At 44.6% G+C, this 27,294-nt stretch overlaps 1 protein-coding gene across 1 annotated transcript in view; it reads right to left on the bottom strand.

The window, feature by feature from the left end:
- Positions 1–27,294, bottom strand: part of LCP2 (lymphocyte cytosolic protein 2) — a 757,892-nt gene that overhangs the window by 477,509 nt on the left and 253,089 nt on the right. The gene's annotated exons all lie outside the window — the stretch shown is intronic.

Here is a 27,294-nt window from a genome sequence, read left to right as displayed (position 1 = left end):
AAAATCAAAGCACCTTAATTTTAAACAAGACATACCAAAGAAGAGACAAAAACCGCAGCCTCAAAAATGCAATTAAACCACAATGAAAGAAACTAAAGTAACTTAATTTAGCTAATAGGAGCAGAAATGCTGAAGAAAATCTGCAACATCAAAAACGCACCAAATACGTATTATGGGAACATGGTCTTAAAGGATTTTTTTTCCACAAACAAAGTTAATTTTAATCAACATTTTTTATCAATAGATCTTTGAATAATAATAAGCACCACAATTAAAGGTGTTTAAAAAAATGTTCCTGTGCTGAGATAATCTTATAAACATACCCCTGCTGTGTACTGTGTAATGGCTGTGTCTAACCGTACAGGAACATGGTCTGATCATACCACATCTTCTGTGGAGGACGCAAAAGAGTATACAGACAGGACAGCATGGAATCGCATGTTCTTGCATGGTCAGACATGGCCATGTAAGTAAGGGGCACATTTATAAAATTATCTCATCATGGGAAAAAAATTTTAACACATCAAATAGTAAACCTATTATTATTCAAAGATGTATTAATTACAATTTAGACAACAGGAGTTAACACTTTTGGCTGGGCTAAGTGTGCAAGCACATAGGGGAGCAGTCTGAAGTGTGGGGCCTGTTTAGACCGGGTTCAGAAAAGAGCATGCAAAATCTTTCGTCTTCTGTCCTGAAAAAAAATGATGTTTTACATCCATATTGTGTTCCATATGTCCGCTTTGAACACAGAATAGGACGCCCATATGTCATAAAATAAGTGACACTTTCCCTGAGGAAGCTGCCATATAGCAGCGATACGCGTGGGGTGTGAGGTTCTGACTAACAGGTTATGGGGACCTCAGGGTTATTTTATGACATATCTGCAGGATTAGAGCTCTCTAGATGCAATATGTAGTATTCATGGATACATCATATTGACTTAGGCTTGACCTTGGTACATCCAGGTATGCTGATCTGAATATAGATATCTTACAAGATTCTGCGCTGGTATAATGCTTGCTCTGTTGATTGACATGTGGTGTATATATAACTGATCATTGTATGGTGGATATACTATCTAAGCCTATAGAGTGTATAGCTGTATTACTGGGAAGTTGTTGTGGGGATATATACAACTGAATATACAGTAGTTCATACAATTTCTATTACTACACCTTCTGAGAATCAGCATACTTTATATACAGTACTGTATTTGCACTGTGCACTTTATTACTATACTATCAATGCTCGCATACCCTATGTAATCTGCAGAAAAAAATCACCCTGAGTGAAATCCCCCCTTATATTACTTATTTGCTTACATCAAAACCTGTTACAGTGATGTTGTTGTTTTTAGATGGATTTAATCCTCGCCACGTGTGTTGTTTCAATAAATTGTACTTATTAATTTAGATGTGCACATTGTTAGTGTATTCTTTTCCTTTTCCTACTGTATGTCCTCCTTTCATATATCTATTGCATCCATATGAACATCTTTATGTCGGTGTGTCATCCGCATGTCAGTTTTGTATGGTATCCGGTTTTTATATGAATAATTTCAGAAATAGGTCAAGAACAGTCTCCCATCTTAATAAATGTAATATGTGTATTCGTGAAAAATGCACAACATCCGAATTTAACCCTTATATGATCGTAGTTTTGTGCACCCATTCACTTATAATGAACAAGTCTGATCCTGAATAAATATAAAAGTATTGCTGTGTTTTTTTACACGCACACCATTGGTTGAGTCTAATAACATTAATGTGAAGTACCACATTGGCTTGCATTAGTCGTTAGCTACATGGACAGCACATGGTCATTTAATACCTCTTCTGAACCACCCCATACACTGAAATTTTGCCTAAGGCTGTGTGCCCACGTAGCGTTTTTCAAGCGTTTATGCTGCGGAATTTCCGCAGCGGAAACGCTTGTAAAACGCTAGGTAATCCGCACCCCATGGTCCCCAAGGGAATTCCGCATGTTCTATGCACATGCTGCGGATTTTTCCGCAGCGTTTATGCTGCGTACAAAAATCCGCAGCATGTCATTTAATTTTGCGGAAGCGCAGCGGAACTCCCGCCATTGACTTGCATTGAGACGCATAGAAACCGCGACTGTACATTTTTACAAGCGGCTTCTATGCGTCTCTATGTGCGGATGGTACCCAGTTCTGGAGGAGAGGAGACTCTCATCCAGACCTGGGTACCATTGTACCTGTGAAAAAAAGAATAAAATAACAAATAAAGTTTATGCTCACCTGTCCGGCGTCTTCTCTCTGAATGCCGGCAGCGCTGAAGGACCTTCGGTGACGTCACAGTCATGTGACCGCAGGCCCTTCACCGCTCTGTCTCGCGATATGCCGGCAGCCGGGAACCAGACAGGAAGCAGCACTGCAGCCACGCCGGGGCCTCGGGGGTGAGTATAGCTTTATTTGTTTTCATTTTTACGGTTCACACTGTATAAATCCATGCTGTTTGCCTGGATTTATACAGTGTGACCTAGTTGTCAAGCACTTTCCAAGTGATGCTATCGCCTGGAAAGTGCTTGTCAATCTGCATGCGGAAATGCAAGTGAACCCGCATGTGGATCCGCATGTATTCTGCAGGAAAACCGCATGCACAATCTGCATGCGTTTTTTTCTGCCAGGGAGATGCAGAAATGCTGCAGAAATTTTCTGTTTCATTTCTGCATCGTGGGCACATAGCCTTACTGAACATGTGCTTAGTTTACAGACTTTTTTTATGCTTCTCTTTACTGATTGTAATGAGTGCTGAACCTTCAGATTTCTTATGATCACAATTCATCACTTGGTCTATTATGAGGTGTTGGTGTCAATATTTTGCTTGACATAACAAAATGAATTTGAAAAACATTACAATTATTTTTTTTTCTAAATCTATTTTACTAAACAGCTGCAATAATTAGAGCTCTCAATAGAATATGTACAAATTCATATTTGCATACTTTCCATAATGGTACACTTGCACATACAGTGGGGAAAAAAAGTATTAAGTCAGCCACCAATTGTGTAAGTTCTCCCACTTAAAAAGATGAGAGAGGCCTGTAATTGACATCATAGGTAGACCTCAACTATGAGAGACAAAATAAGAAAACAAATCCTGAAAATCACATTGACTGATTTGGAAAGAAATTGTTTTCAAATTTTGGTATTGGTCACTTACAAACAAGCAAGATTTCTGGCTCTCACAGACCTGTAACTTCTTCTTTAAGAGGCTCCTCTGTCCTTCTCTTATTATCTGTAGTAATGGCACCTGTTTGAACTTGTTACCAGTATAAAAGACACCTGTCCGCAACCTCAAACAGTCACACTCCAAACTCCACTATGGTGAAGACCAAAGAGCTGTCGAAGGGCACCAGAAGCAAAATTGTAACCCTGCACCAGGCTGGGAAGACTGAATCGGCAATAGGCAAGCAGCTTAGTGTGAAGAAATCAACTGTGGGAGCAATAATTAGAAAATGGAAGACATACAAGACCACTGATAATCTCCCTCAATCTGGGGCTCCACACAAGATCTTACCCGTGGGGTCAAAATGATCTCAAGAACAGTGCATTGAGCTGTAGGCTGGATTGCTGCTAAAGGGGAAAAAAAAACCTCTTTAAATCTTCCTTAGTGATTGTTAACGAGCTGAGTGTGACCGGAACGTAAGTGCAAACGGAGGTAAGAGTGTGACATTTGATTCACTAACTTTGGATTCAGGGAGTTTGGAAGGGAGGAATTTGGACTGAATTGCTGTCTGTATTTTATTAATTCTTTACATTTCTTTTCACTTAACATTTCTGTCTAGTGCAATGTCTAGTGCAATTCCAATTAGGAAATGAGCTTCATTATTGACAATGCTATCCAGTATACATCTTGCCACACGTATGCAATCCTTGAACAGCCAGTCGTGGGTGCTTACTGCTGTGTGAGATGTGTGCACGTTGTGCGTTTGGATCTAAATGAGCAGCTGGCAACATTGAGATCCATTGACAATATGGAAAGGAGTCTGCTGCTCACTGAGCAGCTTCTCACTGGGGTAGATGTGGGGGAGGGTGGTATTATGGAGCTGCAGGACAGTGAGGAAGCTAGCTGGGTGACAGAAGGAGGGTAGAGGGAAGAGTGCCAGGGAGGCTAGTCCTGATCTGGCACACCCCAATAAGTTTGCAAAGTTGGCAGATGAGGGGGGTGTCAGTAGAGGGATAGCACTGCTGCAGCAAGGCATGTCCTCTGAAAGCTGGAGGAGTGTCAGCTCCAGTAAAGAGGGGAAATAGGAGAGCAGGGCAGGCCAGGCAGGTGCTGGTAGTGGGAGACTCAATTAGAAGGGAAACGATAGGACAATCTGTCACAAAGACAGGGATTGTCGAATAGTGTGCTGCCTACCTGGCACTCAAGTCTGGCACATCGCTGATCGGGTTGACAGATTACTGGGAGGGGCTGGTGAGGACCCAGTGGTCATGGTGCACATTGGCACAAATGACAAAGTTAGAGGTAGGTGAAAGGTCCTTAAAGATGATTTCAGGGAATTAGGCTGCAAGCTTAAAGCAAAGACCTCCAAGGTAGTATTCTCTGAAATACTGCCTGTACCACGCGCCACGCCAGAAAGGCAATGGGAGATTAGGGAGATAAATAAGTGCCTCAGGAATTGGTGTAGGAAGGAGGGATTTGGGTTCATGGAGAACTTGGCCAACTTCTCAGTTGGCTACAGGTTCTACGCCAGGGACGGGCTGCACCTCAATGGGGAGGGTGCAGCTGTGCTGGGGGAGAAAATGGCTAGAAGGTTGGAGGAGTGTTTAAACTAGGGATTGGGGGGGAGGGTATTCATTTCATAGGTGAGGAAGATAGTGCAGATAGTGACCTGGGCACAAATAAAGACATTGGGAGTGGGGTTAAAACAGTCAATATACTAAGAAGGAATAGAGGTACAGAGAGATACATAAAATGCATGTACACTAATGCTAGAAGCCTCACCAATAAAATGGAGGAATTAGAATTAATTTTGTTGGAAAATAATTATGACATGGTGGGAATATCTGAGACATAGCTGGATGAGAGTCATGACTGGGCAGTTAATTTACAGGGCTATAGTCTGTTCAGAAATAACCGTACAAACAAGCAAGGGGGGGTGTGTTTATATGTAAAATCATCCTTAAAACCCATCTTGTGTGAGAATATATGTGAATCTAATGAAAATATAGAGGCCCTGTGGGTGGAGATAAGAGGAGGGGGGGAAATAATAAATAACTGATAGGGGTTTGTTATAAGTGTCAAAAATAATGGAAGTAGCGAAGAATATCCTCATAAAGCAAATTTTTGAAGCAGCGACTCAAGGAGAAGTCATTATTATGGGGGACTTCAACTACCCTAAAATACATTGGGCAACAGAGACCTGTAGTTCAAGCAAAGGTAATAGGTTTTTGACAACTATGAGAGACGATTACTTTTCACAACTGGTTCAGGACCCAACAAGAAGGGGGGCACTGCTAGACCTAATATTAACCAACAGGCCATAAAGCATATCAAATATACGAGTTGGGGGTCACTTGGGTAATAGTGATCACAAAATAATAAGTTTTCATGTATCCTTTAATAAGATGTGTAGCACAGGGGTTACAAATAGAGATGAGCGTTGTTCTACTCGAACTGTTCGCCAATCTCAAATTCGAGCTGTTTTGGGCGGTGTTCGAGCCGTTCGGCGAACACGAACAATTTGAGAAAAATTCGGCTGTTCGAGGTTATGTTCGATAACTGTTCGTGCACCAAAATCATAACTGGATTTTTTCTCAGTAATGATGAAAATTAATGTTAATACGCAGTTTGAGTGTACAGCTGGGTGGGGGGAGGGGCAGGGGATGGATCTCTGCAGGAACAATGAAGATCTCCATTTTTTTTTCTCTTTCCCGCATTTACAGTGGGGAGGTGCAATCTGTCAGCCTATCAGCAGCGCACACACGGAGCGAAGTACTTTTTTTCACACAAGCAAGGGCATGTGTCATTGGCAGTGTATGTCACATGTCCTTGCCCTATAAGACCAAGCCATTTTCCCCGTCACCACCATTTTCTCACTGCTGCAGCTGCGTGTTAGACGGCACCGCTGTTGCTGTGTGCGCTATACCTTGTTAATTTCAAGCCAATTTTCGCACAAATATACAGATAGCTTGGGAGTAGGGAATAGTTGTGATTGCAGTCCTTTTAAGGACTAGGTTACAGCATTTCCTACGACTTTTATCAGGCAGATCTGTGCTCTTAAATAGATAGGTTGTGGGAGTAAAGACTAATTGTAATTGGAGTCCTTTTCAGGACTAGGTTACATCAGTTCCTATCAGTTTTTGCCAGGCAGGTCTGTGCCAGTGCTGTGCAAGTTTTTTTCACAGCATTTGGCTGAATCTAGCAAAGCTAATCCTTTTTGGCCTATTGCAGAGTGTGTTAGTCAGTGGAGTAGCCTATCTGTGTTGCAAGATATACCACCTGTGTATAGAATACCAATTTTTTTACTGCACCTAGTGAAGTAAAATCTTTTGGGCATAGCATCATTCTATTAGTCCATCTATACTGACCTCCATCAGGTTGCAAACTGAATCTAATTTTTTTCTGCATTTAGCTCTGAAAAAATATTGGGCTTCTAACTGTGTGTGGGTCTTGTTCTATTAATCCATCTATACTGACCTCCATCAGGTTGCAAACTGAATATAATTTTTTTCTGCATCTAGCTCTGAAAAAATATTGGGCTTCTAGCTGTGTGTGGGTCTTTTTCTATTAATCCATATATACTGACCTCCATCAGGTTGCAAACTGAATATAATTTTTTCTGCATCTACCTCTGAAAAAATATTGGGCTTCTAGCTGTGTGTGGGTCTTGTTCTATTAATCCATCTATACTGACCTCCATCAGGTTGCAAACTGAATATAATTTTTTTCTGCATCTAGCTCTGAAAAAATATTTGGCCTTCTAGCAGTGTGTGGGACTTGTGCTATTAGTCCACCTATACTGACCTCCATCAGGTTGCAAACTGAATATATTTTTTTCTGCATCTACCTCTGAAAAAATATTGGGCTTCTAGCTGTGTGTGGGACTTGTTGTATTAGTCCATCTATACTGACCTCCATCAGGTTGCAAACTGAATATATTTTTTTCTGCATCTACCTCTGAAAAAATATTGGGCTTCTAGCTGTGTGTGGGTCTTGTTCTATTAATCCATCTATACAGACCTCCATCAGGTTGCAAACTGAATATAATTTTTTTCTGCATCTAGCTCTGAAAAAATATTTGGCCTTCTAGTAGTGTGTGGGACTTTCTCTGTTAGTCCATCTATACTGACCTCCATCAGGTTGCAAACTGAATATATTTTTTTCTGCATCTACCTCTGAAAAAATATTGGGATTCTAGCTGTGTGTGGGTCTTGTTCTATTAATCCATCTATACTGACCTCCATCAGGTTGCAAACTGAATATAATTTTTTTCTGCATCTAGCTCTGAAAAAATATTTGGCCTTCTAGTAGTGTGTCGGACTTTCTCTATTAGTATATCTATACTGACCTCCATCAGGTTGCAAATTAAAAATAATTTTTATCTGCATCTACAGTACCTCTGAAAAAATATTTGGGCTTCTAGCTGTGTGTGGGACTTGTTGTATTAGTCCATCTATACTGACCTCCATCAGGTTGCAAACTGAATATATTTTTTTCTGCATCTACCTCTGAAAAAATATTGGGCTTCTAGCTGTGTGTGGGACTTGTTGTATTAGTCCATCTATACTGACCTCCATCAGGTTGCAAACTGAATATATTTTTTTCTGCATCTATCTCTGAAAAAATATTGGGCTTCTAGCTGTGTGTGGGTCTTGTTCTATTAATCCATCTATACAGACCTCCATCAGGTTGCAAACTGAATATAATTTTTTTCTGCATCTAGCTCTGAAAAAATATTTGGCCTTCTAGTAGTGTGTGGGACTTTCTCTGTTAGTCCATCTATACTGACCTCCATCAGGTTGCAAACTGAATATATTTTTTTCTGCATCTACCTCTGAAAAAATATTGGGCTTCTAGCTGTGTGTGGGTCTTGTTCTATTAATCCATCTATACTGACCTCCATCAGGTTGCAAACTGAATATAATTTTTTTCTGCATCTAGCTCTGAAAAAATATTTGGCCTTCTAGTAGTGTGTCGGACTTTCTCTATTAGTCCATCTATACTGACCTCCATCAGGTTGCAAATTAAAAATAATTTTTATCTGCATCTACAGTACCTCTGAAAAAATATTTGGGCTTCTAGCTGTGTGTGGGACTTGTTGTATTAGTCCATCTATACTGACCTCCATCAGGTTGCAAACTGAATATATTTTTTTCTGCATCTACCTCTGAAAAAATATTTGGCCTTCTAGTAGTGTGTCGGACTTTCTCTATTAGTCCATCTATACTGACCTCCATCAGGTTGCAAATTAAAAATAATTTTTATCTGCATCTACAGTACCTCTGAAAAAATATTTGGGCTTCTAGCTGTGTGTGGGACTTGTTGTATTAGTCCATCTATACTGACCTCCATCAGGTTGCAAACTGAATATATTTTTTTCTGCATCTACCTCTGAAAAAATATTTGGCCTTCTAGTAGTGTGTCGGACTTTCTCTATTAGTCCATCTATACTGACCTCCATCAGGTTGCAAATTAAAAATAATTTTTATCTGCATCTACAGTACCTCTGAAAAAATATTTGGGCTTCTAGCTGTGTGTGGGACTTGTTGTATTAGTCCATCTATACTGACCTCCATCAGGTTGCAAACTGAATATATTTTTTTCTGCATCTACCTCTGAAAAAATATTGGGCTTCTAGCTGTGTGTGGGACTTGTTGTATTAGTCCATCTATACTGACCTCCATCAGGTTGCAAACTGAATATATTTTTTTCTGCATCTACCTCTGAAAAAATATTGGGCTTCTAGCTGTGTGTGGGTCTTGTTCTATTAATCCATCTATACAGACCTCCATCAGGTTGCAAACTGAATATAATTTTTTTCTGCATCTAGCTCTGAAAAAATATTTGGCCTTCTAGTAGTGTGTGGGACTTTCTCTGTTAGTCCATCTATACTGACCTCCATCAGGTTGCAAACTGAATATATTTTTTTCTGCATCTACCTCTGAAAAAATATTGGGCTTCTAGCTGTGTGTGGGACTTGTTGTATTAGTCCATCTATACTGACCTTCATCAGGTTGCAAATTGAATATTATTTTTTTCTGCATCTAACCCAACCAATAGTTTTGGCCTAATACCACAGTTTGGCCACTCAGCTCTGCTCGGTTACCATCCATTGTTTTTTTGTGCAAACAACTCCAGAGTTGTGAATTAGTTAACCACCAAAATGAGTGGAAAAAGGCCTGCTGCTGGTGGAAAGGGGAATAGGCGTGTTGGGAAGGGGAAAAAAGGTTGTGTCCGTGGGGTAGGTGTTAAAGCAACAGTAATATCTGCAGAAGAAAGACCATCTTCCAGCCAAACTAAAATGTCTACTTCTTTTAGCGGACAATGTGATAAGATCCCTTTCTTACGGCCACGCCAATCGCTACAAATTCCAGATGAGGCACAAAAACAGCAGGTGCTTCAACGGATATCAAGTGCTCCTGTAAGTGGGCTCTCCTCCACATCAACTTCAACATCACAAATACTCCAGTCCTCAAAGGTGTCACCCAAATCGCACTTACTTCCTCACAGCTCCCAAATCTCCAGCTGCCCGTCTGAGTATGAGGTAGAACAGATGGTTGAGTCTGCAGAGCTGTTTACTCATACTATAGCCTGGGAATCAGAGGTCGACTCCAGCGCTTCTGTGAATCCAGACGAGGAAATGATCTGCACTGATGCCCAGAATCTTTATGAGTCGGATCCAAGACTAGACGCAGAAGGTTCTGACCATAATGTAGACCCTCATTCCCAAACTGTAACTCCTGTTGGTGGAGACAATGAGGAAGACGATGATAAGACTCAAATACCTGATTGGAGCGACAACTTTAGTTTTTTGTCAGGGCAGGAACAGGTTGGCTCTGAGGACGACGGGTGTGATAACACACAGGGTGATGATGATGAGGTTGGAGATCCCACTTACTGTCAACCCACAGTCAGCCAAGAGATGAGGTCAGCAGAGGAGGTGGAGGAAGATGCTAGTGACGACGAGGTCAGGTTGCGCCTTCCTGGACAGAGACGTAGTACTGGAAGCACGTCAACAACTGCATCCTCAAACACAACTCTGCCTCTCACCACAAGTCGTGGTGGCTCTTCAGGTCGCATGGGTGCTAAGCCTTGCATAGCCTGGGCATTTTTTCAGATCGATAAAGATGACCCAACTCGTGTTATCTGTAACATTTGTCAGCAAAAGCTAAGTAGAGGCCAAAAAATACATAGTTTGAGTACTTCATGCATGAACCGGCACATGGACATGAAGCATAAGTTGCAGTGGGAAGCTCAGTGTGCTACAATGCGGCCTAGCCGGCCGGGCCAACCACCGTCTGCCATATCTTGTGCATCCGCGGCCTCTTCATCCTCTGTGACTGGGGGGACAGCAGTCACACCTGTTTTGGGGCGCAGACCTGCCACCTCTTTACCCGCAACAGCCAGCGTGATTGGCAGGTCATCATTTTCTTTGGAGGTGGTAACACCAGCTGGTGTTGAGCGCTGTCCGACATCGATAGCACCACCTTTGGATCAAGGCAACCTAACATGTCCGCCTGCATCTTCCTCACAGACCGGCAGTTTGCCGGGGACACCCTTATCAACCCCGTCTAAGCACAATAGCCAGCCCTCGGTCCCTCAGATGTGGACAAGTAAAAGACCATTTCCTCCTAGCCATGAGAAAGCTAAGAGGTTGAATTTCACCATCTGCAAGCTCTTGGCTACAGAAATGCTGCCTTTCCGCCTGGTGGACACAGAGGATTTTCGAGACCTTATGTCCGTCGCAGTGCCCCAGTACCAGATGCCCAGTCGGCACTACTTCTCAAAGAAAGGTGTGCCTGCGCTCCACCAGCATGTCGCACACAACATCACCGCTTCTTTGAGAAACTCTGTGTGTGACAGGGTGCATTTCACCACAGACACTTGGACGAGTAGGCATGGACAGGGGCGTTACATGTCGCTGACTGGGCACTGGGTAACTATGGTGACAGCAGGACAAGGGGCTGCTGTCCAAGTCTTGCTGTCCCCACGAGTTGTGCGTCAATCCTCTTTATGTCAAAGTTCCTCCACTGCTTCTGCCTCCTCAACCTCCTCTCGGTCTTCCACCTGCACCCAAAGCCTGTCTGGTCATGCCACAAGCTTTCTAACTGCGCAGAAGGGATCCTGCACACCTCCTTACTATGCTGGCAGTAGGGCTCAACGTCATCAGGCGGTTTTTACTTTGAAATGTCAGGGAAATGTGAGTCACACAGCTGAGGAGTTGTGGTCAGCTCTGGAGAACCAATTTCATGAATGGCTGTCTCCACTGGACCTGAAACCAGGGAAGGCCGTGTGCGACAATGCTGCAAACCTGGGTGCGGCCCTTCGCCGGGGCAATGTCACACACGTAGCTTGTATGGCTCACGTGTTGAACCTGGTTGTCCAGCAATTTTTAGCCCACTATCCCAGACTAGATGGCCTTCTGCAGAGGGCACGGTCGCTGTGTGCTCACTTCCGCCGTTCGCATCCCGCAGCTCAGCGACTTACATCTCTACAGAAGTCGTTGGGCCTGCCACTTCACCGGCTAAAATGCGATGTGCCTACCCGGTGGAATTCAACTCTGCACATGTTGCAGCGACTGTGGCAGCACCGACAAGCCCTGGTGCAATACATTCTGACGTATAGCCTGGGCCAACGAGATCCAGAGGTGGGGCAAATCACGCTGGAGGAGTGGTCTCAGATCAGGGACCTATGCACCCTTCGGAACAGTTTTGAAATGGCGACGAAGATGTTTAGTGCTGATGATGCCATTATCAGCATGACTATTCCGCTGATTTACATGCTGGAGCACATGTTAAACAGAATTCGGAGTCAGGTGGTGGCACAAGAGGAGGTGGAGGAAGTAGAGGAGGAGTTGTATGCGGAAGGGCTAACATCTGCAAGGTCCAGATGGTCGGCAGCACCAAGGCGGCAGGCATGTGAGGGTGGGGGAGATGGTTTTACCAGGGCGCATGGTAGCAGCCAAACTAGTGAGGAAGGTGCAGGAGCCCAGGAAGAAGTGAAGGACGAACTGATGGAAGACTCATCAGATGAGGGAGACCTTGATCACATTTCTGTTGTGCGAGGTTGGGGGGAGAGGACAGAGGAAGGAAGCATGATTGTTACCTCGCCACCAACACAACAGGGACTTGGTGCTCCTGGATGCGCAACACACATGAGTGCCTTCTTGCTGCACTACCTGCAACATGACCCTCGAATTGTGAGAATTAGAAATAATCCTGACTACTGGGTTGCCACACTGTTAGATCCCCGGTACAAAAGTAAATTTGCCGAAATTATTCCTGCCATAGAAAGGGATGCACGCATGCAGGAGTATCAGCAGAGACTGTTGCAGAATCTTACATGTGCTTTTCCACAAAACACCAGTGGTGCACGTAGTGAATCTCACAGTTCCAACTTGCCAACCGTGGGACCGTCAAGTGTTCAGCACTCAAATTTGTAACAGAACCACAGTATCTGCTGGCAACATCAATTTTGCGGAATCATTTCACCACTTTTTTAGCCCATCCTTTGCAAGGCCACAGGAGACAAGAAGTCTGACACATAGTCAACGCCTAGAGACGATGGTACAGGAGTATCTCCAAGTAAACATTGAAGCCACGACTGTGTCACTGGACCCTTGCTCTTTTTGGGCTTCCAATCTGGATAAATGGCCGGAGCTAGCCACTTACGCCTTGGAGATCTTGTCATGCCCCGCAGCCAGTGTTCTGTCTGAACGTGTGTTCAGCGCTGCTGGTGGTGTGCTGACAGATAAGCGCACGCGGCTCTCCACTGATAATGTAGACAGACTCACGTTCATAAAGATGAACAAATCATGGATCCGAAACGACTTTTCTACCCCTGTGTCATCCTGGGGAGAGTAAAAGCTTGATGATTGGTTAAAATCACCCTACCAACCGTTTTAAGCTTTCAAATTACTAATCATGTTTATCTGTATCTTGACTGGAAAATAATTTGGGCTTTGTAGCAGTGTGCAGCACTGATCCTATTAGGCCATCTATAATAAGCTCCACCAGATTTAAAATTAAAAATAATTTTTAGCTGCATCTAGCCCGGAAAATGATTTTGGGGCTCCGAGATGCGCAAGACACATAAGTGCCTTCTTGCTGCACTACCTGCAGCATGACCCTCATATTGTCAGAATTCGAAGTAATCATGACTACTGGGTTGCCACACTCTTAGATCCCCCAAACTTTTCGATCAACCTTTTCATTTTAATAAAGACCAAAAAAATGGTCATTTTTGAAATTATAAGCATTAGCAGGTTGTTAGAAACTGAAATCAAACAGTTTTCAACTCAAAACTTTATTCTAGGTGATGTTACATTTTCACATAGGACCCCTTGTTCGAAAGGAGCTTCTGAACTCTCTCGTCCATTGAATTTGTCAGGTTTTGGATGGTTTCTGCTTCAATTGTTTTGCATGAGGACAGAATACCCTCCCAGAGCTGTTGCTTAGATGTGAACTGCCTCCCGCCATCATAGACACTCCTTTTAATGATGCTCCAAAGGTTCTGAATGGGGTAGAGGTCAGGGGAGCATGGGGGTCACACCATAAGTTTGTCCCCTTTTATGCCCATATCAGCCAGAGATGCAGATGTTTTATGTGCAGCATGAGATGGTGCATTATCATGCAGAAAAATGATCTTGCTGTGAAATACACGGTTCTTCTTCTTGAACCATGGCAGGAAGTGCTGTTTGAGAAAATCCACATACATTATGGAGTTCATCTTTAGCGCCTTCAGGGATCCTAAAGGGGCCGACAATCTCTCTCCCCATGATTCCAGCCATCCTCCACTCCATCCATCTGGACCATCGAGCGCTGCACTGCACTCATCCGTGAACAAAACTGTTTTGAAATCAGTCTTCATGTAATGTTTGGCCCACTGGAGCCGTTTCTGCTTGTGTGAAGTGGATAGAGGAGGTCGACAGGATGGCGTATGCACAGGTGCAAACCTCTGAAGGACCCTGCATCTTGTTGTTCGGGGGACGTTAGAGGCACAAGCAGCTTCAAAAACTTGTCTGCTGCTATGACAAGGCTTTTTTGCCGCTGCTCTTTCAACCTGACGTAATTGCCTGTAGGAAAGAGTCCTCAATTTGCCCTTATCAGCACGCACACGTGTGTACTGTGAATCAGCTACATACTTCTTGATTGCCAAGACACTTCATCCTGATCATCGCACAATGTTGATTGTAGTCATGCCTTGACCTAAACACTCCACAATTTGTTGCTTCTCAGCAGCCGACACATCCTTTTTCTTTCCCATTTTGGCAGAAAATGTAGGCTGCTTAATAATGTGAGAGAGCCTTCTTAAGTAGTCTTGCCTTTCATTGGACACACCTGCCAAACTAATTAGCACAGGTGTCTGCAATTGCTTACAGTGATATAAAGAGCCCTGACACACATCACCATCAATGAGTTTAACTGACAAACAAACAAATTCTTCCCTTATCACTCCTAAACACTTTTTGCATAATAATTTGGAACGCAGTGTACATGTGCTTTTCCACAAAACACCAGTGGTTCACGTAGTGAATCTTACAGTTCTAACTTGCCAACCGTGGTCTGTATGGAATTGTTCAATAAAGGGCCCAAAATTAAGATAACATAGATGGGAGAGGTCTCTATGAATAGGAATTCCTAAGTATTTGATACCCTGTGAGGGCCAGGCAAAGGGAAAGTTGGACTGGATGGAATCCTATATGGATTTGGGGAGGGAGACATCGAGGGCCTCAGACTTCGCTGCATTGATTTTAAAATTTTACCATGTAACAAAGTGATCTATTTCAGCCATAACAGCAGGGATGGATATATGTGATAGAGTGATATATACTAGGACATCATCAGCAAATAGAGAGCACTTGTACTCGGTGCCTCCCACCTCAATCCACCTAATATTGGGGTTATGGCGAATTGATGAGAGCAGGTGCTCCGTCACTAGGATGTATAAGAGAGGGGACAGAGGACATCCCTGCCTTGTCCCATTGGTGATTGTGAAAGGTAATGAAAATGTTCTGACGCACCCCCTGGGCCTTGGGACACCCGGAGCCGGACCCTTTTTGGTGGATGCTGGTGCTTGTAGTCTTCGTGGCGGCGACCCGGTTCCGTGGCTCAGGGCGGTCAAACCAGTGGCGGAACTATTTATGTGGTTTTGATGTTTAAATGTCCGACTACGCCACCCGTGGATTGCGGTCAGAGTGAACCGCCGCTACAGGGCAGACCGCTGAGGCTGGTGTTGTGGGTGCAGCAGAGCGTAGCATAACTCCCCACGGGAGGAGTATAGCCTCAGGGCAGTGTATGCGGAGGATGGGTTGATGGTGCAGGGCAGCAGCAGTAACGACACGGAGTCAGTGATGCAGTCCAGGGCCTTTACTCACAGTTCTTATTATCCAGACCACGTCTGCAGGTAACGGCTGCCCACGTCGTACTGTGCTCACCAGGTGAGGGGCTCAGACAACTCCCAGATAACTTTGGAGCACTTCACAGGACCCCCTTTGTGTGTCCTTTGTCTGGCCTTTCTTACCAACACTTCTGTCCGGCTGCCTCGGGCCTCCTCTTGGTAAACTTGGCGCCAGTTTCCCTGACCCTATGTGGTGCCTTCCTAGCGGGTGTAGCGAGGGGCTGCACCACATAAAATGTCAGAGCCTCCGGTTTCTAGCTGAGGGTCGTTTCCTGCCTCCACTAGTTCGGGGACCGGTCTCCCCCTTTGGCCTGACCCCTCCACGCAGGTGGATTCGGGCGTGCGGTGGCGACTCGCCCGTCCGCACCCCTGGGATCCCTTCATTCCTCGTTCCTGGAGCCTTCTCCGCTCCTCTTCCTTCCTTCTCCCTCTTCCAGGCCTGGGCCTCTGTTACTAGGCCCGCCTCCGGAGCAGAGCTCATGCAGAGCCCCTGCTCCCTGCCACTTCTGCTCAGACTTCTCTGCACTGAACTAAGATGGTGCCCACCTTTTATACTCCCTTCTCAATGCACCCAGGAACTGCTTCCTCCCTGCTCCTGCACTACAGGGTTCCCCTTCCTCAGTGTTCCCTCCTCCCACTCCAGCCCGGGACAGGGACTGTCGTGCCCATCTCAGGGGCATATTGGTCGCCCTGCCCCACGGCAATGTGGTGTAATGCATGCAGGTGTCGGGTCCTGATCCACACTCCATCCTTACCTGAGAGTGAGATATCACACCTCTGGGTGAGGTGCAATACGTCTGTAGCAACCGAGCCCTCAGGGTGCTACAGTTCCATTTATCTTCAGCCTAGGTGACGTATTGCGATACAGGGCCGTGATTTTGGCTATAAAAGGGTCCCCTAGACCCCTACCCCAAGCTTTTTAAGAGAATCATATATGGCGTGCCAGGAGACTCTATGGAATGCTTTCTCAGCATCCAACTAGAGTATCTAATTACAAATTTTTAACTGCATCTAGCCCAGGAAATACTTTGTGCCTAGTAGCAGTGTCTGCTCGTCAGCGGATTATCCCGGCTGTTAAGCAAGCTACACCACCTGTAGTTTAGACACTTAATTTTTTCAAAGGAAATGCTTCGGGACCATGGGATACTTAGTGAAGAGCATCAGGAGGCACCCCAAGGCATAGGGGCTGGGACTGGCAGTAGGATGCCTTGCGGTGGACAGCCGAGCTCGATCCTTATAAAAGCTTTTTAACTGCAGCAGCTTTAGTGGACGCTACTGGAGCTGGAATTACCGCGGCTGCTGGCATGAGACTTGCCCTCCAATAGATCCTTGTAAATGGATTTAAAGTGTATTCATTCAAATTAGAGAGACAATTTAAATTAAAAAGCTTAGAGCTGCCTCCACCACAGGGGGGCTCGCTCGACCCACCAGCGGACAGGCACCAGTATTGGGAGAGGGGGGCTGGCCGTCAGGGTTCACCGCGGCTCTGGCACAAACCCGGCGACACGGAGGTGGCACGGGCAGGAGCGGACTGGCCGTGTCGGCTTCTCACTTTTTGGATTTTAGAAGGGCATGACATGCCTATATCTGTGTCTCCCCCTCCTTTTACTCCTCCACCTCTTTTATTTTCGCATGACTATATGTACTTGTCACTTTTCCATGTGTTAGTTATGTCTTCTGAGCAGTTTGTCAGCTTTTGGACACCTTTGAAGGTGTTTTCTATGTGTTTCTATGTGTTTTTGTTTGCCTGCCATTGGTTTTAACGGTGTTCGAAGGTGTTCGACGAACAGTTCGGCGAACACACGGGTGTTCGACGAACCGAACCGAACTCGAACACTACGGGGGTGGCTCAACACTAGTTACAAAGACACTAAACTTCAGGAAAGCAAATTTCCAATGGTTGAGAGATGATCTTAGTGCAATAAACTGGTACGATATCCTGAGACATAAAACTACACAAAGCAAATAGGAGACATTTATTTGCATCCTGAATAGGACCTGTGCACAATAAATACTCTATGGGAATACACATGATAGAAATAGGAGGAAACCAATATGGCTAAATAGAGCTGTAAGGGGTGCAATAAGTGACAAAAAGAAAGCATTTAGAGAACTAAAGCAAGTAGGTAGTGATGAGGCATTAAATAAATACAGAAAATTAAATAAATTCTGTAAAAAACAAATCAAGGCAGCAAAGATTGAGACAGAGACACTCATTGGCAGAGAAAGTAAAAATAATCCCAAAATATTCTTTAACTACATAAATAGTAAAAAGCTAAAACATGATAGTGTTGGCCACCTTAACCCCTTAATAACATCTGACGTACTAATACGTGTCTGTGCCCTGGGACTTAAGAGCCAGACCCGTATTAGTACGTCATGGCGATCGCGCGCGCACACAGGCTGTGCGGGCGCGATCGCCGCCGGGTGTCAGCTGATTGTCACAGCTGACACCCGGTACTATGTGCAGGGAGCGGTCCTGCACCGCTCCCAGCACATTATGCCCCGCGATGCTGCGATCGAAGTCGATCGCGGCATTGCGGGGGCAAGGGGAGGTGATCGGCGATACTCACCTCCTCTTCCGGCTTCCAGCGCAGTCTGCAAAGGCTTCCCGGGTGTTGCCATGACGACCCGATGTCGTCATGACAACATCCGGGTCACCAGAGAGCAGGAAGATTGCTTGGGCATGCGCAGTGCATCTCCAAGCAATCTTCACACTGTGCACTTCTGACAGCCTTCATGGCATAGGGATGGTGCTTCATTCCTGTGCCATGCAGGCGATCAGAAAAAAAAAAGTGAAAGTCCCAGAGTGGGACAAAGTAATAAAGTGTATAAACTGTGTGAAAGTGGGAAAAAAAAATGTGCAAAAATATTATAAAAAAAATAAATAAATAATACACCAAAAATAAAAATATAATGTACCCATCAATAAATATTATTATAAAAAAAACAAAAAAAACAATAAAAGTACACATATTTGGTATCGCCGCGTCCGGAACAACCTGACCTATAAAACTGTCCCACTAGTTAACCCCTTCAGTGAACACAGTAAAAAAAAAAAAAAAAGAAGCAAAAAACAATGCTTTATCACCATACCGCCAAACAAAAAGTGGAATAACACCCGATCAAAAAGATGCATATAAATAAAAATGATGCCTCTGAAAACCTCATCTCGTCCCGCAAAAAACAAGCCGCCATACAGCTCCATCAGCCTAAAAATAAAAAAGTTATAGCTCTCAGAATAAAGCGATGCTAAAAAATATTTTTTTCTATAAAATAGCTTTTATTGTGTATAAGCGCCAAAACATAGAAAAATGATACAAATGTGGTACCGCTGTAAACGTTCTGCCTCCCAAAAATCGGAATAGAAAGCGATCAAAAAATGTCACGTGCCTGAAAATGGCACCAATAACAACGTCAAGTCATCCCGGAAAAAACGAGCCGTCACATGACTGTCTGCCAAAATCTGGAAAAATTATAGCTCTCAAAATATGGCGATGCAAAAACTAGATTTTACAAAAAATGCGTCTTTTAGTGTGTGACAGCTGTCAGTCATAAAAACCCCATATGATTCTGGCATTTCTGTAATCACACCGACCCGAAGAATAAAGTCGTGTAATCACTTATACCGCACAAGGAATGGCATCAAAAATAAACTCTTGGGTTAGGATTGGGCTAGGGTTAGGGCTGGGTTTGGGGCTAGGGTTGTGCTGGGGCTAGGGTTGTGCTGGGGCTAGGGTTGTGCTGGGGCTAGGGTTGTGCTAGGGCTAGGGTTGTGCTAGGGCTAGGGTTGTGCTAGGGTGAGGGCTGGGGTTGGGATTTTTTTCAAAAGTAAGAAAAAAAGATGACGATATGGCGACTAGTGTTGAGAGCAAGTGCTCGCTACTTGAGTTTGCATCGGGTGCTCTGGTATGCATTGAGTATCGTGGGTATTTGAGTAACATGCTCGAGTCTCTGCCCCATATGCTTCGCGGCCAAAAAACTTTACAGGGATTGCCTGCCATGCACGAGCGATCCCCGCATGTTTATTTTTGGGTGTCTAATAACCAGTCCCTGTGTGCCCAAACATTGTAAAAATGAAAAAGTGTTTTTTTTTTCACTTTTTCATTTTTACGAATCAATTTGTGAAGCACCTGGGGGTCCCAAGTGCTCACTATGCATCTATAAAGGTGCCTTGGGGGTTCTAGTTTCCAAAATGGGGTCACTTGTGGGGGAGCTCCAAAGTTTGGGCACACAGGGGCTCTCCAAACACAACATGGCGTCCGCTAATTATTCAAGCAAATTTTACAATCAAAAAAGTCAAATGGCGCTCCTTCCCTTCCGAGCCCTGCCGTGCACACAAACAGTGTTTTTTCCCCAAATATTGGGTATCTGCGTGCCCAGGGGAAATTGCACAACAAATTTTGGGGTCCATTTTTTCTTGTTACCCCTGTGAAAATAAAAAAAATTGGGTCTAAAGTAACATTTTTGTGAAAAAAGTTAAATGTTCATTTTTTTCTTCCACATTCAAAAAATTCCTGTGAAGCACCTGAAGGGTTAATAAAGTTCTTGAATGTGGTTTTGAGCACCTTGAGGGGTGCAGTTTTTAGAATGGTGTCACTTTTGGGTATTTTCTGTGAAAAAGACCTCTCCAAGTGACTTCAAATGTGATGTGGTCCCTAAAAAAATGGTTTTGTAAATTTTGTTGGAAAAATGAGAAATCGCTGGTCAACTTTTAACCCTTATAGCTCCCTAACAAAAAAAAATTTTGGTTCCAAAATTGTGCTGATGTAAAGTAGACATGTGGGAAATGTTATTTATTAACTCTTTTGTGTGACATATCGCTCTGATTTCAGGGCTTAAAAATTCAAATTTTGAAAATTGCAAAATTTTCAAAATTTTCGCCAAATTTCCGTTTTTTTCACAAATAAACGCAAGTGATATCGAAGAAATTTTTCCACAATCATGAAGTACAATATGTCACGAAAAAACAATCTCAGAATCAGGGGGATCCGTTGAAGCGTTCCAGAGTAATTACCTCATAAAGTGACAGTGGTCAGAATTGTAAAAATTGGCCCGGTCATTAACGTGCAAACCACCCGCGGGGCTTAAGGGGTTAAACATAGTCTGGGTGAAATGGTGGATGAGGATGAGGAAAAAGCCAATATGCTAAATGATTTTTTTTCAACAGTATTTACACAAGAAAATCGCATGACAGAAAACATGATCAGTGATAACAAAAATTCTCCATTAAATGTCACTTGCTTAACAGAGCAGGAAGTACGGCGGCGTCTAAAAATCACTAAAGTTGACAAATCCCCGGGCCCGGATGGGATACACCCGCGAGTACTGTAGGAATTAAGTAAATTTATAGGTAGACCATTATTTTTAATCTTTAAAGATTGTATAATAACAGGGTCTGTACCAAAGGACTGGAGTATAGCAAATGTGGTGCCAATATTCAAAAAGGGTACAAAAACTGAACTTTGAAATTATAGGCCAGTAATCTTAATCTCTACTGTGGGTAAAATCCTGGAGGGTTTCCTAAGAGATGCTATACTAGAGTATCTGAAGAAGAATAACCTCATAACACAATATCATCATGGGTTTACGAGGGACCGTTCCTGTCAAGCTAATCTGATCAGCTTTTATGAAGAGGTAAGTTCCGGACTTGACCAAGGAAATCCAGTGGATGTTGTGTATATGGACTTTTCAAAAGCTTTTGATACGGCTCCACACAAAAGGTTGATACATAAAATGAGAACAATGGGGATAGGGGAAAATATATGTAAGTGGGTTAAGAACTGGCTCAGTGATAGGAAACAAAGGGTGCTTATTAATGGAACACACTCCGACTGGGTCTCAGTTAACAGTGGGGCACCACAGGGGTCAGTATTGGGCCTGCTTCTTTTTAACATATTTATTGATGACCTTGTAGGGGGCATACAGAGTATTATTTCAATATTTGCAGATGACACTAAACTCTGCAGGGTAATCAATACAGAGGAGGACAATTTTATATTACAGGAGGATTTATGTAAACTAGAAGCTTGGGCTGATAAATGGCAAATGAGCTTTAATGGGGATAAATATAAGGTAATGCACTTGGGCATAGGAAATAAAATGTATAATTATATGCTTAATTGTAAAACACTTGGCAAAACTGTCACTGAAAAAGACCTGGGTGTATTGGTGGACGACAAGCTCACGTTTGGTGGCCAGTGTCAGGCAGCTGCTGCAAAGGCAAATAAAATAATGGGATGCATTAAAAGAGGCATAGATGCTCATGAGGAGAACATAATTTTACCTCTATATAAGTCACTAATGCGACCACACTTAGAATACTGTGTTCAGCTCTGGTCTCCGGTGTAGAAGAAAGACATAGCTGAACTAGAACGGGTGCAGAGAAGAGCGACCAAGATTATTAGAGGACTAGGCGGGTCTTCAATACCAAGACAGGTTATTACACTTGGGGTTGTTTAGTTTGGAAAAATGAAGGCTTAGGGGTGATCTTATTACCATGTACAAATATATGAGGGGACAATACAAAGACCTTTCTACTGATCTTTTTACTCTGAGGCCGGAGATGTGGACAAGGGGGCATCTTCTACATCTGGAGGAAAGAAGGTTTAATCATAATCACAGACGTGGATTCTTTACTGTAAGAGCAGTGAGACTATGGAACTCTCTGCCGCATGATGTTGTAATGAGTGATTCACTACTAAAATTTAAGAAGAGCATGGATGCCTTTCTTGAAAAGTATAATATTACAGGTTATATATACTAGATTCCTTGATAGGGCGTTGATCCAGGGAACTAGTCTGATTGCCGTATGGGGTCAGGAAGGAATTTTTTTCCCCAATGTGGAGCTTATTGTTTGTCACATGTTTTTTTTTTGCCTTCCTCCGGATCAACATGTTAGGCTATGCGGTGAACTAGATGGACTTAGTCATCCTTCAACCTTAAAAACTATGTTACTACGTTACTGATAATCTCCCTCAATCTGACACTCCACACAAGATCTCACCCCGTGGGGCCAAAATGATCTCAAGAACAGTGGGCAAAAATCCCAGAACCACACAGGGGGACCAAGTGAATGACCTGCAGAGAGCTGGGACGAACGTTACACAGGCTACCATCAGTAACACACTATGCCGCCAGGGACTCAGATCCTGCAGTGCCAGACGTGTCCCCCTGCTTAAGCCATTACATGTCCGGGCCCATAGTTTGCTAGAGAGCATTTGGATGATCCAGAAGAGTATTGGGAGAATGTCATATGGTCAGATAAAACCAAAGTAGAACTCTTTGGTAGAAACACAACTCGTTGTGTTTGGAGGAGAAAGAATGCTGAGTTGCATCCAAAGAACACCATACCTACTGTGAAGCATGGGGGTGACATCATCATGCGTTGGGGCTATTTCTCTGCCAAGGGACCAGGACGACTGATCCGTGTACATGAAAGAATGAATGGGGCCATGTAGCATGAGATTTTCAGTGCAAACCTCCTTCCATCAGCAAGGGCACTGAAGATGAAACATGACTGGGTCTTTCAGCATGACAATGATCCCAAGCACACTGCCAGGGCAACGAAGGAGTGACTTCGTAAGAAGCATTTCAAGGTCCTGGAGTGGCCTAGCCAGTCTCCAGATCTAAACCCTATAGAAAACCTTTGGAGGGAGGTGAAAGTCTGTGTTGCCCAGCGACAGCCCCAAAACATCACTTCTCTAGAGGAGATCTGCATGAAGGAATGGGCCAACATACCAGCAACAGTGTGTGCCAACCTTGTGAAGACTTACAGAAAACGTTTGACCTCAGTCATTGCCAACAAAGTATATATAACAAAGCATTGAGATGAACTTTTGTAATTGACCAAATACTTATTTTCCACCAAAATTTAAAAAAAAATTCTCTCCAAATCAGACAATGTGATTTTCAGGATTTGTTTTCTCATTTTGTCTCTCATAGCTGAGGTCTACCTATGATGTCAATTACAGGCCTCTCTCATCTTTTTAAGTGGGAGAACTTGCACAATTGATGGCTGACTAAATACTTTTTTTCCCCACTGTACACATACAGTATATATGCTGTTTTAGCCGACAACTATTTCTCTTTCCCTCCCCATCAGTGGCCGTCACTAAAAGGAAAGGTCTCTGTGCAAGACGTGTTTGTACCCCAAATCACTCTCCCACTGGTATATATACACATCATACTGTAAATATATAATTGAAAAAGTCTCTCTAGAGAGAGCAGAAACGTAGATGGTGTTGGTAATTAAACAATCCTTACTTTTCACTATTTCGGATGTCCTGCCACTTTGTTATATGAATAAGATATATACATATACAGTATACATACATACAGTACTGTGTAAAGTATTCATACCCCATGAACTTTTCCACATTTTTTCATATTACAACCACAAATTTAAATGTGTTTTATTGGGATTTTATGTGAAATGCTAAAGCAAAGTCGCCAGTATTCGTGAAGTATAATAGGAATGATACATGGTTTTCTAATTGTTTTAAAAATATAAATCTGAAAAGTCTAACATGCATTTGAATTCAATATATGCTCATTTTGAACCCATCCTTCCGGCAACAGTTCCTTTTTCTTCTGGTTCTGCAGGGTTCCGTTTGAGCAGTAGTTGGCAGTCTCCAATTACAAGTGGTGCACAATGCTGGGGAATCTAATCTTTCATTGTACTCTCTCTTACATTCCTCCTTTCTTTTAATTTGCCAGTCCTCAGGTAAGAGAGACCTCTGGTAACCTGGGCTTCCTTCAGGAGTAACCTTATTTCTGCCACAAGTCTGGTGCATTCATTAGTCTTTTGTTCAATGTGCTCCCAGATAAACTCATCCTGCACGTATCGTTTGGAAGGTATATTGGCATTGGTGCATGGAGCCTATGTGGCTCTCTCTGAAAGGTTGCTTCTGGAACTCTTGGGACTTCAGGTACTATGCTGTGAAATTTGTCCTCTGACTCATCTTCCATTTCCTTCAAGGGTGGTGCTGATGTCCCCTGCTGCTTTGCAGGCACAGCAAACTACACCTTCTGGTAGTCAACATCCTTTCCAGTGGTGGCAGCAGTCAACCTTTCAGTTTCTTGCATTTCAAAGAGGCAGAGGCTGCAAGTCTTTCTAACAAAGTCAGTTAAAGCTTTCTGGGTCTTCCTTAAATTGGTCGGTCCCCATCGCATCTGTTGCACCGCCCCAGGCCGAATCCTGTACCATATATCTGCATTGGCAGTAAATGCCTCAAGTCTTGCCCGGCATAGTCTGGGTCACGGGTCTTGACCAGCACAGGGTCAGACCTCAGGTCTTGACATGTGTAGTCTGGGTCACTGATCTTCACCAGCGCAGAGCTAGGCCTCAGGTCTTGACAGGCATAGTCTGACTTGTGGGTCTTGCCCATCGTCTGGGTCCTGGTCACTGGCGTGTGATGCCCCCTTGCCGATACTAGTGAATCGGCCACAGCATCTGACGCGCCCCCTGGGCCAGTGCTGTTTGGGGATTACCCGGAGCCGGATCAGATGGGGGTTGTAGTCTCCGAGTGGCGGCGACCCGGTCCGTGCCCAGGGTGTCAAACTCAGTGTGTGGCAGTCGTGATAGATGTTATTGGTGTTCTTTAGTGTCGACTACGCCACCCGTTGATTTGCGGTCAAAAGGCCGCCGCTGCAGCAGGGTCCGCTGAGGCTGTTGGTATGTGTGCAGCTTTGGTAGTATAACCCCCAACGGGAGGGGTATAGCCTCAGGGGGTCAGATGTAGAGGATGGTGGTTGTGCAGGTGCAGGAGAGCTAAGCAAGAAGACTCAGAGTCGGGCTGTGCAGTTCAGGGGTTTTTACTTACGGGTGTTCTTATGGTCACTCTGGCCTGAAGCGACCACCCGAGCCGTGCTGCGTCCACCAGGTCCTGGACTCGGCCAACCCCCAAGCAATTCTGGAGCGTGGTCCTGAGCTCCTGTCTGACTTTCCCTCTCTTCTGGCCGTTCTCACCAGGGATCCACTTATGTCCGGCTCCCTCGGGTCTCTTGGTGGGTACACCTCTTCTGGGTTCCCTGACCCTATACTTGGTATGCCTTCCTAGTGGATTTAGTGAGGGTCGTGGCAGATCCTGCCCACGACCTCCGGTCTCTGGCTAAGGTGTGCTTTTCTCTCTGCCAGCTTGGGATCCGGTACCCTGGGTGCCAACCCTTCACCCTGCTGTTTGTATTCTGGGGTCTTGGGGTTCCTTCTTCTTCTCTCTGGGTCCTTCTGACTCCTCTCTCTCTCTCAGACTTGGCCTTGGAGCTGGGCCCAGCCGGAACCACAACTCCCTGTCAGCCCTTCTGGCTGAGCTTCTCTGCTCCGCTCCTCTGACTCACTCTACAAAAGACTGACCCTGTCCTAAGATGGTGCCCACCTTATATACTCCCTCTATGTGTGAGCTCAGGTGACCAGCACCCAATGAGCTCCTAGCATTACCCAGACTGCTCCCCCTATCTGCCCCTACACTACTGGGATGTTCCAACCCCCTCCCACTCCAGCCAGGGACAGACACTATCGTACCTGCACATATATTGGTGGGAGTACCGTCGATCTGTCCCCCGGAAATGGGATGTATGTAGTGTATGCAGCTATCTGAGCTCAGTTCCACACTCCATCCTTACCCGGGAGTGGAATACCACACCTCTGGCTTGAGGTGTAATACCCCTGTAGCAGCCGAGTCCTCAGGGTGCTACATTCCCCCCTGGTAAATCACAGCACGTCCTCGGGCTGTAAGAGAACAAAAACATCCACAAACATACATTTTTTTTTTCATAAAACATAAACATATAAAACATCATATATTATCAGCATAAACTTTTCATATAAAGCTTTTCATAAATAACACTCTTGTTCCTCCGGCCACGGTGCAACTTGTGACCGGGTAAAGTGCGACAGTCTCTTGTAGTAAAAACAACAGTTTCCTATAAAACCGGTAGGGGGCGCCTTAGAAAGCGCAACTATATACAAGGGGAGGTATGGCCGCTCTCAGTCCTCGACCAGTGGGGAAAAGGGATGGCTGCTCACAGTCCTCAGCCTGTGGGGAGATGGGACACACTGGAACAGTTCACACTTGTCCCAACGGGGACCTTATTTTAAGTTAACAGCATGGCATATACCCTGACGGGTAACTATGTACAGTCTCTTTACCGTACTTTAATGACGGCGTACTCCTGCTCCTCCTTCAGACCCGTCCGGATCCTCTTGCTCCTCTTCACACCGTAGCTCCTCCTCCGTCAGCCGGTGTACATGGAGGGCGTAGGGTCCTTTGGCACACTTGTGCCGGGTGAATGTGACCTCGTCCCCTACATATAGGTCACGACCTCTGTGTCCCTCCGGCAGATGGGACTCCACGTCTCTGCGGGTGACAAAGACGTCGCCGGGGGTGTGATGATCCCTGATGAAACCCCAACCGTGCTGCAGTTGGAATTTAATTACAGTCCCGGTGGCACGGGGACCGTGGGCTGCACGGGGGTTCCTCCTGGTCCGGCTCTTCTGCTCTGCACTCTGTTCCTGCAGCCGCTGCTCACGGACCCGCCTCTCTCTTCGCTCGCGGTCAAAGACCTCTAACTGCTGCCGGCAGCACTCCGCACGCTCAGCTGCGGCTGCCCGAGTCTCTTGGGTGAATACCATGAGGTCTCCTCCGGTGGGGTCCCACGCAAACTGCGCTTCCTCCAACGAGAGTGGGGTGATCTTAACGGG

Source organism: Phyllobates terribilis, unplaced genomic scaffold (genome assembly GCF_046119375.1).
Source record: "Phyllobates terribilis strain yellow unplaced genomic scaffold, ASM4611937v1 Scaffold_10__3_contigs__length_209671492, whole genome shotgun sequence".
Taxonomy (NCBI): domain Eukaryota; kingdom Metazoa; phylum Chordata; class Amphibia; order Anura; family Dendrobatidae; genus Phyllobates; species Phyllobates terribilis.
Note: the sequence above shows the minus strand (reverse complement) of the source record. Positions and strands in the feature narration are given on the sequence as shown.